Below are 6,168 nucleotides of genomic sequence, written 5' to 3'. Positions count from 1 at the left end.
GTAGCCATGGGCACCGGATGGGATAGGGCAACCTGGGCCCCACGGCTGGCTCCCCTACCTGGCAGAAGACGCTCAAGTGGCCTATATGGCCTTGAGTGAGGAACAGGCTCAGCATTATGAGATGATGAGGGTGGCAATTTTAGACCAGGTGGGCCTGTCAGCAGAGAAACACAGCCAAAAGTTCCTGTCGGCCCAATGAACGGGGTTGTGTGGCCAGGGGCATTCTCCCAGAGTCTGATGGACTGGGCCACCCACTGGCTAAGGCCCGAGACACGAACGGTGGGGGAGATAATGGATGCCCTAGTCCTAGAACAATTGCTACAGGGCCTCCTCGAGAATATCCAAGTCTGGGTCAGGCAATATCAGCCAAGTACAGTTGACTCAAAATTTGCTTTCCAAGAATATTTTCAGATAGTCACTTAAAATGTAGCATTTTCACAAACACTCTGTCCAGTAAAACTCAAGCTTACTGAGGAGTACATGGAGGCAGACATTCCCCGAATGGAGGGCTGATCCTATAAAGATCGAGTTGGGGAAGAAGCTGAGGGAACCCCTTCAAAGAGGAAGGAGGAGCCCCGAGGAGCTCTCAGTAGAGCCAGCGTGATTGTTTGCTGGAAGTGCGGGCAGCCAGGACACAAAAAGGGGGATTGCCCAGATATGGAATGTGGGTGAATCGAACGTTTTGGCTGGACTAATGCTGGTGGTGGACAAGGGGGAAGAGGCTGTGCACTGTCCTGGTGAGGGTGGGGAGGAAACCCCAAAGGGGCCTGATGGATACAGCTTCAGCCTGCTCACTTGCCCAGAGGGGGCTGATAAAACCACACTAGGTGGCCACATGGATGGTCTTGGAGTGTATCCAGGGAAAGAAGAGATACTTCCTGGTGACCCAGGTGCCCCTAGAAGTGCAAGGCAGCTTTAAATGGAAGCAGGTTGGCGTAGTAGAGAGGTTACTATACCACATTGTGTTGGGTATGGATTGGGGCCTTCCTCCCAGAGGGAAAAGGAAAGGTTCCCCAAAGAATGGGGAGGGGACTCCTAGACTGAGAAGCCTCAGGGAGGAGGAGGAGCAGGAGCAAAGTCCTCGGGGGTAATGAACATGAGAACCCTAGATGACAGAGCGCAGATAGGCTAGACAGAGGGGAAGGATATGTAGGGGAGGTGGCCAACCCAAGCCCCTTGGAGGGAGAAAAGGGGCAACTGGAGATCTCCACAACACAGCTCCCAGGAGAAGAAGTGGGGACCCGGCTTGGTGGCTTGGGAGAACCCAAGTCCCAGGATGTCTAGCAGGAGGTTGGGATTGGCCTCGACCTCCTACCAAAAGGAAAGGGGATAAAAGAGAAGGGACGTCTGCGGGGATGTGATTGGTGTGAGGATCTGTGGGTGGAGGCAGAGCTATGGGAATAGCCACCCACCAATAATTGTACTTTTTGCGGGAGCAGGATGAAGGAATCTCCCATAGAGGACGCTGGTGATTGTCTGAAAGAGGAGGAGAGACTTCCCTAGACAAAAGCGACTAGAAGGGGGCAGAGAAGCTAAGGAAGGATGAAGCTGGCAAATAGGGAACAGCTTCCGACCTTGTTAGCCAGGGGCTACATAAAGGCTGGCAGGAAGGAAGCCGGGGAGAGGGAAGGGAGGAGACAGGTAGTTAGAGCCCACTTGCCCCTTCTGGCTGCAGAAGCTAGCAGCTCCTGAGGCTGTGAGCCTGACGCTGTCTGTAGCTAAAAGGTGGTGGGAACCTGTACTATAAATAAAGAGCACGGGTGATTGCACCAAAGCAGAGGTCTCTGGCTGGTTTGTGGGTATGGAAGAGGCAGAAGACAAAGGGCCCATCTGCTTCCTGTTACAATTTGCATATAGCTATATTAAAACTCATCTTGTTTGCTTGAGCCCAGTTTACCAGCTGATCCAGATCACTATGAAGCAGTGACCTATCCTCTTCATTAGTTCTTTACTACCCTCAAAGACTGTGTTATAAACATGTTTGCTAAACAAAAGGAGCTTAGGACTAGATATTATGGTCCAAAGTTGGGCCTAACTGGTGAACAAAATAATGAAGAGCTGGGCTATTCTGTCCATCGCTGCCTTTTGGGATCCTTAAAAAAAACTTTGGGGGTAAAAGCAGCAGCTGACTGGTTGGGAGATGGGTGGACAGAAAGGAGTGAACTTCACCATCAGGGCTGCCATCTCCACCCTCTGCTGAGACTACAGGATCCACTGTGACACCATTGGACCTTTACCATCATTATCGAAAGAGAGGGACCCAGAGGACATCTCCACATCTACTCTTTACCCCCTTCTCCTTCTAGTTCCTAGCTGTAGCCTGGCCAGCTCAGATTGATGGCTGGTTCCAAACTATATGTCAAGGATTCTATTGTATTGTACTCTATTCTGTTCTGTATAGGTTCTTCTATCCCACTCCTCATATTAATATCTTAGTGCCTTCCAGTAATGAAAAAAGCAATGTGATTGTACATCTGGCATGTGTTGTTTGATCTCTCATTCTGTCGTGAGGGGGAGATGCATGTGCAGCAGAGTGCCACCAGCTCAAAGTGCAGACATCCTCCATTGCAGACTCAGCATAGACTTGTAGGAATTCATTATGTTTCATCCTGTCTACACCTGCCTTCATTTTCTGTCAGTGGTGCTTGAGTTTCCACCCCCTCTTCATTTGGAGAAGGGTGTTGTGGTGTGTGGGCAATGGGGTGGGAGGGACTATTTGGGGACCAACATCTCAATGGTCTAGGCTAGTGTAGAATGATGATGATTCACCAAGTCCTTGACAGCTTGTCCTGTGGGTTGTGTGCTGTTGTCATCTATCAGGCTTTGGAATTTGTTATAATCTGTGATTCCTTATGGTTGAATCAGGATCATTAGTCTTTCTTATTGCGTAGGCCCAGAAAGGTCTCTGACCATGGCCCTAATGTGGTGATGGTCTGTCCAAGGCATTGGCTTGCTCTGATGTCCTTTATCTTGACATCTAGGCCTAAGAGGAAGTCCAGTGTGCGACCAGCTGTGGGGGCTGGACCAGAGATGACCTGTAAAACTACTAGGGTGGAAAAGGAGGAGATGAGTTCTGGGGCATCCATGGCCTTGTTAATATGCATTTTGAAGTTTCTCAGGATGAAAAATCTGGGGTATTTCACCACCATAGCTGACAAGATATCAATGAGCTCCTTTACAAACCCTTTAGTCTGTTTCAGAAGGCTAGCCGTGTTAGTCTGTTTCAGCAAAATTAAGGAAGTCCTGCAGCACCTTAAAGACAAATAAATGTATTTGTGCATAAGCTTTTGTGGGCTAAAACCCACTTCATCAGATCCTTTAGTCTGTGGTTGTCTGTAAATGTGCATAAAATCTGTTAACTCTGACTCTGGTTTCTACTGCCATGGGAATGAATTTGAATAAAGTTGTCTTACCTGAGGCACCTCTCTTGGATTTGATTTATGTAGAGACAATGAATGCGGGGCCCCCTGCTTTTCTGTCCTGCCTGGCGCTGTGATGTACGGCGTGTCTCGGGAGGCTGCAGTGGGCTAGAAGAAGACGTGTTCCAGCTCAGTCTCAGTGATGCAGGATACACTGAGTGCTTCATCACTGATAAGGTCATGTATTGTTCATTAGTGGCTGCTCATGCACTGATCAGCATCAGCTTTAGTTTCTGATGCATTGCGCTTGTACCAAATGTGGATAACTCAGTCTCTTTTCTGGGGGTAAACTCTTCAGCACCACAAAAGGGCTGCTATAACTGCCCTCCCTCACCCACTCTTCATCTTCCTAGCCATTCATGTGGGCTGTGATGTTGAACTGAACCTAAGGAGCCTTCTGGGGGTTTCCCCCGCACACACACCAAAGATAGTACTTTGTCCCATCTCGACAGTACAAATCTAACCTCTCCCCTCTTGGCCATTGTGGGTTACAAATAATGTTGGAACTATCTAGTCTTAGCCAGAGTTCTCTGGCCCAGTTCCACTCCCAGGTGGCTGATTTCCCCAGTGTTCTGTGACTCTGACTTTCTTCTTTAAATGCTTTTTCAGCTCCTTAAGTCCTTGCTGCAGCTTGTCTTCCATACCAAGTACCAAGCTGGACAGAGCCTTCCTGGTGTCCCAGTTTTTGTGGAAAACTTTCTGATTCATGATAGTCAGGTTGAGGGTCACCTCATCAATTCGCCTTGGCAACCCAGAGCAGTTGTGTAATGGGAGTTCAAGTTCTGCTCAGACTGCTTTGTAACTGCTTTCCCAACCAAGATTCTCTCAGTCGTTTCTGGGAAGCTTTGAGATGTTGCTCTATTCCTTCTGTGAAGTCTGGCACATTTATTTTTGGTCTTGTTTTAATTTATTTTATTAACCTTCCAGTTCTCCAGTTTTAGGTCTTTCTTTAGGTTTTATTTTAATTCCTTTTGTAGAGCTCTTGTTTTAAGTTCTTTTGGACATCTGTAACTTTTGTCAGTAAGTCTCTTATTTGTTCCATCTTGATTCAACAGGAATACCAGCTCACAATTTCTCTCCTTGAAAACTGGCTCCCACTCCTGACATCAGTGTTACTCCTTTTTAGCCCAAGCCATAGTCAATATGTGAGACGTTGTTTTTTGGGGAAAGCTTTTGTACAAGCTCGGTGTGATGCTGTACCCCATAATACTTTATGGGACTATGACATAATTGGAATATGTTTTGTGCTGCCTGTGCCATGTAACACATCTCTGTAAAGGTTATGGTCTACTATGTCTATTCTTCTTATTGGCACACATACATCATTTTGTACTTGAGGTTAAGAATATTGGCTGTATACTGGCTTGATTTCTAAGTAAGCTTTGTGAGGCATTTGGTCAGCTTCTTTAGGAAGGAATTTGCAAGGTTAAGTACCTGATCAGGAAGCACTTGGGGAACAATGCATCTTGGGATGCTCCAATCCACATGAGAAGTCTTCCTGGAGACATACAAGATACCATGTGGACAATGGTTTCTGCCTGTGAAGACTGAGAGTCATGCATGGACATGTGACTTGCCCAGGGGACTCCAGATCTCCATCTTGGTGCTGGACTTTGCATAGGAGTGAGGAGGGGGTTTCCACCCACAAGAGAGAGTCTATTTAAACCCATGGGAGACCCCTCCATTTTGTCTTCAGCTGGCTAAAGAGAGAGCCTCTCCACCGCCCAGGATAATTGGAAGAAACTGGAACCACTTAAATCCTACTTTCTATATTTAATAAAATCACTTTTTACTTATTAATTAATTCAGAGTATGTATTGATACCTGGGGCAGCAAACAGCTGTACATATCTCTCCATCAGTGTTACAGAGGGTGAACAATTTATGAGTTTACCCTGCACAAGCTTTATACAGGGTAAAACAGATTTATTTGGGTTTAGACCCCATTGGGAGTTGCGCATCTGAGTGTTAAAAACAGGAACACTTCTGTTATCTGCTTTTAGGTAAACCTGCAGCTTTGAGGCAAGTAATTCAGACCCTGGGTCTTTGTTGGAGCAGACGGGAGTGTCTGGCTCAGCAAGACAGGGTGCTGGAGTCCTGAGCTGGCAGGGAAAGCAGGGGACAGAAGTAGTCTTGGCACATCAGTTGGCAGCTCCCAGGGGGTGTCTGTGATCCAATCCATCACAGTGGCGTAGTCGGCAGGATCTGTGCACAGCTGATTGCTTGGAAATACTGGTAGTGATTTTAAATGAGTTTTAAGTGTGGTGGCTGGAGAACAGACAAAGTGGTTGCTGGTTTGTTATTTTCTGTTTGCTTATTTCAGGAAAGGGAAGTAGGGACAGAAAAGGAAGCAAAATAAGTAAGAGTGACGATCAGAAGGAGCTAGAACTACACAAGCTGCAAATTGCCTAGAAAGGCTGAACACTGGGCACTGGGAAAGTCTCTGTTAACTAAGAACCCCCTGAGCTGAGTGCATCTCCGTGTCAGTGAACTGCAAACGGGTGTGGCCCAATCTCTATGTCTGTGCTGAAGCTGACTGGAGTGTCTAGCTTAGCAAGACAGGAGTGGAGGGTGCCTGTTCTGGCAGGAGGGGGTTCTCTGGTATCCCAGTTCATCGAGTGATTGTCTCAAGGGAAGATAAATGGAAATCGATGTACAATTTGCCTGGGAAAAGGCTGCCCTGGAAAAAGAAAAGGCTGCCCACCAGCTTGGACTTACGAGATAAGGCAATTAAGACCCAGAAGCATGAC

Source organism: Chelonoidis abingdonii, chromosome 3 (genome assembly GCF_003597395.2).
Source record: "Chelonoidis abingdonii isolate Lonesome George chromosome 3, CheloAbing_2.0, whole genome shotgun sequence".
NCBI classification, from domain to species: domain Eukaryota; kingdom Metazoa; phylum Chordata; order Testudines; family Testudinidae; genus Chelonoidis; species Chelonoidis abingdonii.
Note: the sequence above shows the minus strand (reverse complement) of the source record.